The sequence below is a fragment of the Thamnophis sirtalis genome, unplaced genomic scaffold (assembly GCF_051295495.1).
Source record: "Thamnophis sirtalis isolate CommonGarterSnake01/CBP01778 unplaced genomic scaffold, rThaSir2_p1.2 scaffold_4, whole genome shotgun sequence".
Classification (NCBI taxonomy): Eukaryota; Metazoa; Chordata; class Lepidosauria; order Squamata; family Natricidae; genus Thamnophis; species Thamnophis sirtalis.
This window is the reverse complement of record NW_028261384.1, coordinates 100572008-100586156: the sequence shown is the minus strand read 5'-3', so window position 1 is coordinate 100586156 and position 14149 is coordinate 100572008. Positions and strand designations below refer to the sequence as shown.

General features: G+C 42.3%; 1 protein-coding gene across 2 annotated transcripts in view; it reads right to left on the bottom strand.

Moving 5' to 3' along the window:
* The window catches only part of SNX11 (sorting nexin 11), a 45997-nt gene extending 43063 nt beyond the window's left edge, over positions 1–2934 (bottom strand). For both annotated transcript variants that reach the window (XM_087713592.1, XM_014057961.2), the window contains exon 1: positions 2837–2934. The gene's annotated coding sequence lies outside the window, so the exon portion shown is untranslated. The remainder of the gene's footprint in view (positions 1–2836) is intronic.
* Positions 2935–14149: the final 11215 nt, after the last annotated feature.

Here is a 14149-nt window from a genome sequence, read left to right as displayed (position 1 = left end):
TTGGGCCTGGAAGGCCTCATGCACCAAAATGGAAGCCAAAACGTGGTGCAGGGGCACCGAGTGAGGCCCCAAAATTCAATGTGAGCGCCCCCCTGTACATGTGGCCTGCCTCCCGCACATGCACTGCAGAGACCTGAAGACCAGCTGGCCGATGGGAGGCACGCACGCATGCGCAGTGGAGCTGGATTTGGCCGACAGCTGGGGTGCCCGCAGAGAGGGCTCTATGTGCCACCTGTGGCATGCATGCCATAGGTTCGCCATCATGGCTATATGCTCTCCCCAATGGCTCAGCACAGCTGGCTCATCCTTAAATCCTACAGCAGGAGAACAGAACAGAGTTATTGTTTCTAAGCAGCTTCTAATGCAGCATATAATACACTGTTCCCAAGCACAGTTGCCACTTATAACATATATACTTCCATATACTTACACTATATGTCATCTTTGCACTTACACTACTTATATTGGATGTCTGAATGGCCAGTTCAGTATTAATTCATTTCCAAAGCGGAAGAAAAAAAAGAAGCATCTAGCCATGCACAGGTTTCACAACTCCCCCCCCCCACTTCATATTTGCAGGTAAAAAAAACAAGTCAAAAGGCCTTGATTCACTCAAGGAATGGAGTTCAGCACTCCTTCTTTTAGAAGTTTAGCTTCCCCTAGCTTCAGTTTCCATTTACGCTTATTGCCTGGATTTGTTCAGTAAGATGTATTAAGCTGAAATAAACCAGGAAAGACATAGCACAAGATATTGTAGAAACGCAATCCCTTTTGCAATGTGTTATGCAAAGTGTGCCATTTCCCCCTACTCTACATGGTTCACCTGGCTGGGCACAGCAGCATGTAATGCAAATATAGGTTGTTGACCAGAGGTGGTATTCAGCAGGTTCTGACCAGTTCTGGAGAACCGGTAGCGGAAACTTTGAGTGGTTCAGAGAACCAGTATATAGCACTCTGACTGGTTCCTCCCCCATCTATTCTCTGCCTAATCAGGAGGGAATAGGGATTTTGCAGTAACCGTCCCCTGGAGTGAGGAGGGAATGGAGATTTTACAGTACCCTTCCCTGCCATGCCCACCAAGCCACGCCCACCAAGCCACGCCCACAGAACCAGTATTAAAAAAAATTGAATCCCACCATTGTTGTTGACTTACAACTATTCATTTAGTCACAGTTTGAAGTTATAACAGCACTGAAAAGGGGACATGACCATTTTTCACACTTATGACTATTGCAGCATCATCACGATAAAAATTCAGACACATGTCAACTGACATGTATTTGACATTTGCAATGTCTGGGAGTCATGAGATCACCATTTGTGACCTTCTGACAAACAAAGTCAATGGGGAAGCCACATTCACTTAACCGTGTTATTAATGTAACAACTGCAGTGATTTCATAACAGTGGCAAGAAAGTTCAAAAATGGTGCAAAACTCACTTAACAACTTGTCTTGTTTAGCAATGGAAATTATGGGCTCAATTGTGGTGGTAAGTCAAGGACTCTGTAGTTTAGGATTTGGGTTGTAAGAACCTAGTTACTAAATTTATTTCCTTGGGATATATATACATAAAGTAGCCCTTTCCAGGTTGTTATTTTTCCATTTTCTTGGCCTATAATGAACCAACCAGCAACTGAAAATCACAGTATTAGAGGAAAACATGCCCTTTGTTCAAATGTGAGTTTTAGTAGATGCACGCTGACTTCCCTCAGGACAATATTACCCAAGATGTTAACACATCCTGGCAGTTAGGTGAGGGGGAAGGAATTCACACTGTACTGCTAATCCCTGTAACAACCCGGTTTGGCGTTCTTTTTATTTACTTTGGGCATTGTGTGTCCTACCCAACAATGCTTGATAAAAAGAGAACCCAAGCCCCCTGCTGATTGCTCCCACCAAAAGTTAGGCATTCCCCCATCAGTCTGCCAACTTCCAGGAACATAAACTGTCTGTTTTTGAGACAAATGTCCCCTTCCAATTACCTGTTAGTAGCAGCTGCTCAGAATCTGAGAACAATCAGCTGTTGCCTTTTCTGAACACCAAAGTAAACAGGTTGGATTTCTGGAAAGTTTTCTGTGACCTGCCCTTTTCAGCAGGACCCGGGGAATCCCTTCCTGCCTATGTATAATTATTTCCATCCTGGCCTTTTCCTCCTCCACTCTGTCACCAACAGGTGGACCCCACCCGTGAGTGGGATTAGCTACAAGCAGAGGGCAGAGGGGGGAGCTTTCCTAGGGTCATCTGTCTTCCAGGGGAAAGAAGGGAAGCCCACGCCATGCCCACCGTTGTTTTGCGGAAAAGCCACAGTCGGGGCCCTCTGAGTAATTCCACCCGCTCGTCCTAGGGAACTTTAGTCCCCAACAGGAAAAAGGGCTGCTTCGTAGCAAATAGTGGGTCACTTTTTCCCTTCAGGCATACTGGGCTGCAGCCCCATCAACGCCAGCCGACAGGACCCGTTTGAAGAAAGCTGTGTCCAAGTGTGAAACTAGGTTTCTGCCACTCAATGATACTTCTTTGCGCTTGCCAGCTTAACATCGCCACCCTCATAACCACCACCGCTCCAACCCACCCTTCCCTATAGCCCGTCGGTCTTTTGTGCTAAACTGTCTACATATATATTCAGGATCCTCTCCAAAATGCACCACCTGCACCGACAATCACTTTTATATTCGCTCTGCTGCTGCTGCCGCCGATTTGTTTCGTGGGAACAGCCTTTCTTTACTCACATTCTCCACACTTTTTACCTTTTTACCACTTCATTTTCCTCCCTCGCTATTTCTGCATTTTCTTAAAAACAAACAATGGGTTACTCTGTTAATTCTTGCGTTTCAGACCTTGGAACCTGCCGCCAGGTTTCACTTGCTCTGCAACCTTCCCGCTTTTCTTCCCAAAGCTTCTGAATTAGACGCTTCCCCTTTAAGACAACCCAAGCTCCACTGCTGGCTTCCTCTCATAGTTTTTTTTTTTAATCATCTTTCCAATGACCTAGTTTCCGTTTATAGATAAAAGCAGCGGGGGCTGTTGGGAAATGTAGTTTCGATTCTGAGCTAAAAGTAGTAAACATCTGTAAATGCTCATAGGAGTGATTTGATGTGTTGGATCCTATTTCAAATAAAAAGCATAGCATACAATGTTTCAGAAATGTCACTGCAATTATCTGAATTCTGCATCCTAGCCCCCAAATCTCACAATCAAAAGCATTTTGTTATAAAGTCACTTTAAAAAATAATTTTGTTTTTGAGTATTTTCATTTTATTCCAAACTTCAGGTCTAGCATTATTTCCTATTAATTGCAATAGTAATGTTGCAATATGGTAGTTACAATAATTTATTTTGATTGAAGGCTATCTTTAGCTTAAAACTTTGAATATATTACATCATAAACTTTTGTAGACTATAAACCAACTTTATTAGATGTATGAAATATTATAATAGTTTAAGACATGGGTGTCCAACTTTTTACTTGCCTAGGCCACATTATCTTGGGTTACATATATAAAACAGTGAATGTATACAAATAACAAACTTATTTTATTGTTTAATATTTTTATTATATCTTGGAGTTGTAGTTGTAGTTGTAGTTTATTCAATTTGTATGCCGCCCTATTCCCGAGAGACTCAGGGCGGCTAACAACCAAGGGGGAAGGGGATACAAATAAGAAAATAAAAGACAAACAAATTAAAATAGAACAACAGTCACAGTTTCAAATGGGGCTGGAAACAACCAGGTCTTAGTGGCTTTGCGGAAAGCCGGGAGGGTGGTGAGGGTCCGGATCTCCACGGGGAGATCGTTCCAGAGGGCCGGAGCAGCCACAGAGAAGGCCCTCCCCCGAAGAGTTGCCAGTTGGCACTGGCTGGCAGTTGGAATTCGGAGGAGGCCTAATCTGGAGGGCCACATTGCTAATGTGGGCTGCGAGCTGCAGGTTGAGCACGTTTGTTTAAGAGGATACAGATACATTCATGAGATTGAGTGAGACGGAAAAGAAGAAGAACAAGGAGTGAGTGGAATGGATTGTTGATAGGTGGAATGATGATAATAACTTTATTAACAGTAGCCACCAGGCAGGGGAGGCATGGCCTCACCAGTCATGAGGAAAAGGAAAGAATTTTAAAGAATTTTTTAAAAATAATTAAAGCCAAGGTAGTTGCTGCCAGATTCCAAGTCACAGTGGCTTGGAGTCTGCTTAGTGTTAACTTTAGGAGAAGGAGAAAGAACTATGGGCCTCCTGTGCATAAGGAATTTTCGCCTTTTAAGAGTTAAGCAAGGGCTAAAAAGCGAAGTTTCATATGCAAAGGAGGCACATGATTCTCCCACCTCCTGATCTGGGAGCAGCGAATCATGCCTTGCACTTGAGCGACTGCGCAATCTAGCAGCAGGAGCCTTGCTTGTAAAACGCGCCTGTGTGAGCAAGTTCAACTCTCCACTTTGCATCGCGGGAGCCGCCAAGAGCAGAACCATCAGAAGACTTAGAGGTCTCTTATTTCAAAAACTCTCCCTTAAGTCTTAAACTTGACGCTGGGCTGGTTGGTTTTAGGGTGTTGTGATCCAAGTCTTTTTGGATAGTTCAGGGATTTTCAATTTTTTTCAGTGGTTTTCTAAAAACAATGCATGATTTTTTTTGTGAGATCGTCTCCCAATAATTGATAAATAATTGGGAGCTGCCAAGCACCATTCCCGGGTCTGCAGCAAAGGCGCTGGGCGTCTCCCGCGATGCAAAGTGCCCCGCCATTCACGCCGCCGCCAATGCCGCCGCCCGTCCGCAGCATTGGCAAGCTATTCCACTGATTAATTACGCTCACTGTCAGGCAATTTCTCTTTAGAGATCCAGATTACATCTTTCCTTGACAAGTTTCCACCATTACTTCTTGTCCCACCCTCTGGTGCCCTAGAGAATAAGTAAATCCCCTGGTTTTTATGACAACACTTCAAGTACTGGAAGGTTAAATATGCCTAGATCCCTCAACCATTTGTCTTATGATTTAGCCTCTAGACCCATTATCATTTTTGTTGCTCTTCTCTGCACACTTTCCAGATCACAACTTCTTTTTTTCTATTGTGGTGACCAGAACTGAATGCAGTATTTTAAGTGTAGTCTCATCAGCATGGTGTAAAGTACTGCTATTATTTCTTACCAGAACTGTTAATGGATTTTTTGGCAACTGCAGCACACTGCTGGCTCCTGCTTAAATGACGGTTCACTAAGACATCTCAGTTCCAGGTACCACCTATTCTATATCTGTACAAGATGTTTCATCTAAATAAGCAATATAAAGAAAGTGAGAATTACAACCAAATGAGAAGGTCAGGAAAAATTAGAAAAATACAAAAGAAACAGGTTGACCAAAACACAAAAGTAAGAAGATCTAATAGAGAAAGAAGATATCCAGACTGGGGGGGCAATATGCTGACTCTGTAAACCGCTTAGAGAGGGCTGAAAGTCCTATGAAGCAGTATATAAGTCGAACTGCTATTGCTATTGCTATATAAAAGAGAAACACAGGGTACATGATATATTTGAAAGTTTATTCATTGAACTAGAACACTTCTTATGAATGAAGATGAATATACATGTCCCAAGGTAATGTTGCAGGATCCAATCTGGTATGGTCACCGGGATCAGAATTTGATCTTCTGAGTGTAGAAAGTTAGCACTCAACCCTGTCCTAGAATAATGAAATATTCTAAGAAATATTAAAAAGGAAAAATATTATATTTCCCTGAATGGAGAAACATTTTTCTTAGGCAGGAATCAGACTCACTCTTAATAGCCTGCACCCTCCTTAATAGCTCATAGCAGATGTCAGCCCTTAATAATAGAGATAAAGAGATGGCTAGGTCTATTCATAAGCAAATACCCTCAACCAAGATCCAACAAAGGTAGAATTAGCCCTCAGTTAGAATTAGCCCTCAGTTATAATAGGAATTGCCCAAAGCTCCTTCATTACATCACCCAAAAACATTCAACCAAGGTGGGGACACAGACACCCTACAAAGTGAGCTAAGATCCCCGCCTCCTGGGAGTCTGACAGCCAATAGGATACTTGCGCTTGCCACAGGAACAGAAAGCTCAAGTTCAAAGCCCAAAAGAGAGTGTAAAAAACACCCACCCTCCACTCAATGTGGTCAGCTATCCAGGACTTCAAACCCATGTGGTGCTGTTCACCTTTAAACTATACTTCCGAACAGTCTCCATGTTTCCAGTGTCTTTCTCCCCACTTAGAACTGAACTCAGCTAGACATTTCTTCCAATACGAGCTTTCAGACTGGAGCCCATCTTCAGAGGAGTGGGGCAATAAGATGGGCCCCAGCACGAGTCCGAAAGCTCAAAAGACTAAACCTCTCATCCCGGATTGGATCCTAGAGCACTTCTGGAAAGTAAAGTTAAATGAGTCTTAAAATACATTGCTAAGAGCAAACTGCAAGATTAATAAATTACCAACACCTCCATTTAAAGTCTTACAAAATATTAAACTATTCCATGCATTTTGTGAGCAGGTATAGTAAATTGAGTAGTAGTCAAAAGACTGGGAAATACTCAGAGGTGGGTTCCTACCAGTTCGCACCTATTCAGTAGAACCGGTTCGTCAAATCTACCGAACCGGTTAGAAGAGGTTCCACCAGTGGACCCAGAAAGCAGGCCACACCTACAGAAGAGGTTCCAAAAAATTTTGAAACCCACCACTGGTCCTTGGATATGATTATTCTACACTATCATGCTCATATTTATAAAACTCAGTGCCTCTGTGAAAGGTAAGGATGACTACTGCGTTTGTGGTGCAATCAGAACATTGCGTGTGTTGAAGTTATTTTAACGCAAACCAAAGATGCCTTTTAAAAAAAGGTTTACATCATATTCTTATGCATGCCAGTGCTGTGTGTGAGGTAATTTAAGGTGGTTCTGACAAGTGTCGTCGGCATCTTCATATCCGGTCACATGGGCAGCAAGCCACTCCCACAAAGGAGGCCACACCCACAGAGTAGGTTTGAACAATTTTTGAAACCCACCACTGGAAATACTAATTTATATTCTAAGCCCAAAATGAGAAGTATTCAAACTACTATATAATACTAATAAAATGACATTCAAAATTTTAGGAAGATACTCAAGAGTCAACAATTGATTGCATGAGAAATTTGGGGTCATAAGAATGATAACCAGAAAGCACCTGTATGATCTATATGACTTTTGATTATGAATTGAAGGGAAACAAAAGAAAATCTAATTTATCTGTACTACTGTACCATGTAGTAGACAAACTAGTTTGAAATATGTAAATAAAACTGATTGTATTCCTTGGATCTATTCCTCCAAACCAGTTTACTTGATAAAGCCATCCCTACCCCATAGCCTATACTTGATTAGAAAATCCTTGCAGTGTTGCAACTGTCTCCAAATTCAGCTTTATCCAGACACTTTTTATTCTTGACCTTTTCCCTGTTAAGAAACACTCTGACTCTTCATGATTTGTAAATTAACCTTGGGAATTCCTTTGTCTAGAGGTTACTGTGCTGTATCCCTCTGTTTCTCCAAGCTACAATGTCTGGGATATACTTTAAGAGCTGACCAGCTGCTACAATGATATAAGGTAGGGAAGTAGTCGCAAGATTTTGGGGCTGATTCAACTTTTAGAGGCTGTATATATAAGAGAGGCTCTATGAGAGTGTCTTTCTCTCCATGTGTGCTTCTATGCTGTAGTTGATGACTGATTGCCTGACTTTGTCTAATACATGTATATGTGTGTGTGTGTGTGTGTGTGTGTGTGTGTGTGTGTGTATATATGTATATGTATATGTATATGTATATGTATATGTATATGTATATGTATATGTATATGTATATGTATATGTATATGTATATGTGTATGTATGTATGTATGTATGTATGTATGTATGTATGTATGTATTTATATTTATATATAAATATATAAAACTTATCTTCCTTATAGGTAAACCACTATTTGAAAGATAAACCTCTGTTTTCTGTATTTTGCTCCTGGGTTGTCTCAAAATAGTCACACTTTGCGCACTCTTGACACACAGGGCTAATGAAAATGGTTGTGACTGTTAGAGAGTATCATGTCTTCAGAATGAATCACCTCAGAATCTGGAACAAGGACCTTAGCCACTGTTTAAAATGAGTCAGGTTTTGTGTTTATATTTTTAAATTATCCATGCAGGAGAACCTATGTCAAGATTTAGGATTCAGATTGAACCTTACTATGTTCCACTTGCCTCCTTCGGTTACCAACTATCCTTTCTCTTCACTTTCCTCTTTAAGTATTAGCAAATTTCTGCAGATTGGTAACAAAATTTAGTTCTGCATTCTATAATGTCTTTACTGAATTTGTTTGGCTTTCTCATGATGGGATATTTTGATGAGCTAGGAAGGCAGGAAAATGGTCAACTTCACATGGCTATCAAAATTGCCTGAATTTTTCACTTTTACATTGACAGCTGTTGGTATTTAAAAATGGGGTGGGGGAATATGTCATACCTGGACAAATGTCTTTACTATCCAGATCACTTATTTTCTCATTTATTCTATATTGATTTTTCTGAAGCTGGAATAATTCTTTATATAGTTACTGCAGTTGTTTGAATATAGATAGACCTATGCCAATCTCTGCCTAATGAGAAATGTATGTAATTTTAAGGACTTCTTCTCTTAACATTTATCACAAGAATTACAGATTTTACACTTTTCCATATAAATTTTCAATAATGTGCTCTTTTCATGCCAATAGAAACACTCTTAAGCTTGCCCAAAATTACTGTCAGGTTCATGTGTGACTTATGATGTTTTTCCATAGAACTCTTGCAGAATGATTTTTTTTTTGCCTGCAGTAGGCAAGATAGCCTTAACTACTATGTTATTCCTTACATTTACAGGTCTTTGGCTTTTATTTGCAGACCATGTTTTGAAAAATATTTGTACACTTGGAGGTGCATCCTGCTATGAAAGTAAGCTAGTTTTGTAATTTTGTTCTTTTCAGTGAGATGTACTTCATCAAAACAATTCATCTGATTTTCTTGAACTCCTGATCCACAATGAAAAGAATACAGTAAGTATTCTTGCTAAAGTAAGAGCTTTCCCATAACAATATCAGATCTCAATGATGAAGCTATTATGGTACACTAAGAAGTTTTCTCATAATTACAGTATCTCAGTTAGCCTTTGATTTCACTTTTATTTCCTGTATGGATATAACTGAAAACCCTCTACATCAAATATTCATCAGCAGCACTTTTTCTATTTGACCATATTTTTGTTTTTAACAGGATTCTGCATTTTCTGTTGCTTACTCTTCTACATATTGTACAGATCTGCTCTGTTGGACTCTGTTGGGCAGACCCTATTTTTGCATGGCTTTGACCTGTTACATGGAGGAAGTTTTATCATTTCAAGGAAATTGACATTTTTGGGGACAAATTTATTCCTGGACAGGGTTATTCTTGGACAAGGTTATTCCTGAAGCTATTACTATGGTCACACACATATATTCCCATACCTCCTAGATGTTAAGTTTGTCCAAGAGACAATAACGAACCAGTTTGGTCTAGTGATTAAGAAATTCCAAACAAATGGCTATCCACTCTCTTCTTGAAAAACTTCAGTGATGTAGCATCCAAAATTCTGGAGGTAAGCTGTTCCACTGAGTAGTGTTTGCATGCCTCTTAGAATCCCATGAAGTGCAATGGTGACAAATAAGTGATTCAGTCAGTCAGTCAATCAATCAATCAGTAAATTAATAAACTTGTTCCCACTGTCAGGAAATCTCTCTTTAGTTTTAGGTAGGATCTTTCTTTAATGATTTTGTTCTGTCCCCAGGTGCTTTGGAGAATAGGTTGATCCCCTCTTCTCTTTGACAGCTCCTTGAGTACTGGAAAACTGTTATCATGTCACCCCTCATCTTTCTCTTTGTTGGACTAGACATACCCATTCCCTCAGTCGTTCATCATATGGTTTAGCTTACAGATCTTTTTCATCTTCATTGCTTTTCTTTCACTCTTTCTAGGGTCCAAATATCTTTTCTGTATCATGATGATCAGCATTCCAAGCTTGGTCTGACCAGTACAGTATAAAGTGGTATTATCACCTGACATGATCTTGAAACTATCACTTTCTTGATGCAGTCTAAGACTTGCATTAGCCTTTTTGGCAGTTGCAGTACTCTTCTGGCTCATACTTAAGTGGTGGTTACTAGGACACCTAGATCCTTCTCACAGTTCATTTCCCCCCAAAAAAACCTTTCACTCTTAAAACATCTAAATTGAGAGGATTAGAAAATTCTAATCATATCCATTGCTAAAATGGTTGTGTTGCCTAAAAGAAGATTGAGTATTTGAATATTACAAATTAATTTAACAATTCCAAATAAAAACCACAGCTGTTATTTAACGTGGGTTTATGCAACCGCTGACTATTAAAAAAAAGAATCTGAGAACTCAAAAATTGCCATAGTAAAGAATAATGTTGTGCTGTTAGGAGCTAGGTTTCTAGGTTGCAAAATTCCATTGCCATGTTAGGTAATATCAGCAATGGAAAAGATGTGAGGAAATAAGTTTTCCTGATTGGCAAGATTGTGAATATCTTTCTGTTATGTCAGTTATGTTCATGATAGAGTGGAGGAGTTCCATGTGTGGCAGTTAGTTTACATGCCAATGAATATATGTGAGTTTCTGTGTGGCAGTTAATTTATATATGAATATCCTTTGATAGAGTCATAAATAGAGTTTAAGTTTTATGCTGTTTATTGCAGCATAGTTGGAGGGCCAGGCTTCTAGGAATTGTCTTGCATTTTTCATCCTGGCTGATTTCAAAACCTCTACTTATGGTTCCACCACAAAATCGTGCTCGACGAAAGCGCGCATTTGACGTCATCACAGCGCGACGAAAACATCGCGCTGTGATGGGAAAATGTAAAAATAAAGCGAAAACCTTACCCTAACCCCCCCAAACCTAACCCTAAACCTAACCCTAAACCTAACCCTTAACCTAACCCTAAATCTAACCCTAAACCTAACCGTTAACGTAACGCTAAACCTAACGCTAACCCTTAACCTAACCCTAACCCTAACCCTAAACCTAACCCTTACCTTTATGTGAATCGGCTTGGTTTAATTTTAATTTTATTTCAATTTTTAATTTTTTTCGTCGCGCTGTGATGACGTCACATGCGCGCTTTCGTCGAGCGCGATTTTGTCCTCCGCGGTTTTGACGGGTCACGCTACTTCTAACTCCAGAAGTTGCATGAGAGAACTGTGCTCTTGTGTGGCCTTTAGACCTGCCCAGAATGAGTTTGTTCTGTTTCTCTTATTTAATTTTTTAATTATTTGATCTTTTTTACATAATACATAGAATCACATATGATTGGACTGTATTTTTTAAACATATGATTTATTTATATCATTTATTCAGGGGTGGGAGATGACACACCAGCAGTTCAGCATTTTCCGAATTTTTGACATGCCAAGCCCAAAGATTTTGCCATCCATGGCCTAGAATATATGCTCCATGGATTTATTGGCATAGTTATTCTAGTAACCTGGTGGTGGTCTTTGAAATTGCATTTATGTAAGACAGGGCAATCCTTTGGTAAGCTGACTTGTCTATGCTATTTCAATGAGTGATATGAACTTTTTGATGAAGTTCTGAGGGCAGGGGTGGGCTTTAAAAATTTCAGAAACGGGTTTTCTGCCTGGTTGCTGGATAAGCGTGGCCATGGTGGGCATGGCCTTCTCGGCCTCCTGCACCGTATGGAGGGGGGTGTTTTCACTTCCCCCAGGCTCTGGAGGCTTTCCTTGAGTCTCTAGGAGGGCAAAAATCGCCTCCCTCAGGCTCCGGAGGCCCTCTGGAGGCCTGAAACCTCCAGGAGGCCTGTTTCCCCCCTCCCCAAGCCCCCGCATGGGGCCTGTACTTATCTTGCATCCAAAATGGACAGTGTGGAGCAGAGTTCCTACCAGTTCGGCCGAACCAGTAGTTGTATGCTGGCCTAGGTCGCAGAACCGGTACGCTGGCTGGCCATGCCCCCAAACTGGTCCCCCAGTCGCCGCTCGCTCACCCTGCCCCACCCAGTCTCTGCTCTGCAGCTTGCCTGCCTGAAGTGCTGCGCCCCTGATCTGTTTGCCAGGTAAGTCTGCAAGTAGCAGCTTAGCTAGCTGCCCCTGCCTGCTTCCCCATGGTCCTGTCATGCTTCCCTGGCTTCCACAAGGCCTTCCTGGCATCCCATTGGCTAGCTTGAAAAGGCAGGCAAGCAGAATGCCTTGTGGAAGGCAGGCAAGCATGGCAGGGCTGTAGGGAGAGGAGCAAGCAGCCTACTACCATCCATGCGGCCCTCCCCTGCTTCCCTGCCTTTCACAGTCTTTTTGGTGTCCCTGGGACCAGCTTTGAAAGGCAGGCACACAGAAAGCTAGGTGAAAGGCAGGCAAGCATGTCGGGGCCACAGGGAAGGGAGCAAGCAGTCTACTCACTTCCCCACAGCCCTGCCATGCTTGCCTGCCTTCCATGTGGCCTTATTGGCGGTCCCCTATGCCCGCTTGCCTTCCTGGGTCAGCGTCCAACCTGGCCTCGGTGGTTGGTGGTTGGGCGGCCCTTGGTGGAAATGCAGATGCTGCGTTGGAGCTGAGAGGAGTGGTGGCAGTGGTGCTGTGGAAGGGCAAGTATACATCTCGGGTTGCTGCACATGCACCTGTCCCATTTCTGCAAAGGCATAGCTCCCCTGCTACAGGATGATCCAAAGAGGGGATGGGGATGCTGCAGAAAAGGCTGCTTTCTATCCAGGAATGCGTGCCTTCTATGCCGGTTCTGCAGGACTTCAGGCTTCGAAGCAGCCCACTGGCTTCCTACCCAGCCACTTGCCTGCTCTCTTTGCAGATCAGCCTGCTGACTGCTGAGACTACGGGAACTTGGAGGAAGTAGAGTCGGCTGCAGAGCCGCTTCCCACTGGTGAAGAAGCGGAGAAGTGCGAAATCCGCCAGTGGGCCAGTGGGCAGCAGCCCCTCATGTGGGGATCAGGCCAGGTCCGTCTGCAGAGCCCATCACCCTTTCTCTTCGGCCTGGGTGGCGCCACTTCATCTTGGCAAAGACCAGGTTGCTGCACTTGGTAGTCGTGCGGCTAGCCGGAGCAGGACATGGCACGGGCAGACAGGCTGATGCAGCCCACGCCGAGATGGCCCTGGCCGAGCGATCACCACCCCTCCCCACCAACAGGGGCCTCCTTGGCCACCGCCTCCGTGCGCTGTGCTTGAAAGGGACCACCACCGCCACTCTTGCCTCCCTCCCTCACTACCTGGCGGCAGACGTCTGCATGCTCTCCCGGAGCACCGCCGTAGAACCGGCGTTCGCTTTCTTCCTTCTCCTGCCGCAAAACAAAAGCAAGCGGCGCCTGATTCAGGCAGAACCGGCAGCAACCAACCTCTACCTCACATCCTGGACATAAATTGTTTCAACTCCTATCCTCAAAATGACACTATACAGCACTGCACACCAAGACAACTAGACACAAGAACAGTTTTTGACCGAAATGTCATCACTCTGCTAAACAAATAATTCACTCACCACTGTCAAACTATCCACTAAGGCTGCATTACTACTACTATTAGTCTTCTAATTGTTCCTATCACCCATCTCATCCCACTTATGACTGCAGGACTGTAACTTTGTTGCTTGTATCCTTATGATTTATATTGATATTATTTCCTATTTACTTATTTGTACGCTCTGACTATCATTAAGTATTGTATCTTATGATTCTTGACGAATGTATCTTGTGTTTTTATCATACTTGGCCAATAAAGAATTCTATTCTATTTTCTAGGAACTAAAATCTATGGAATCAATTTATATAAGATGAAATTATTAAAAACAAAATCAAGTTGACAGTGCAATGAAACAAAACCGGCTCCTTGGGAAAGATTATGTTAAGCCTGATCAGCCAGAGTTGCCCAAAATTCTAAACTTCGTCTTTGTTTTCATGAACAAGTCTCATTTTTCCTTCTAAAAAAAAATATGTAGGCTGATTTAGATTAAGTCTATGAGCAGGGTAGGAAAAAACAATATCCGGTCCCAGGATGCCGCGGGGTAGGATAACTTCGAAAGCCTTAAAAAAAGGGGGGGCGTCGACTTGCCGAGAGCATGCGCAGTTGA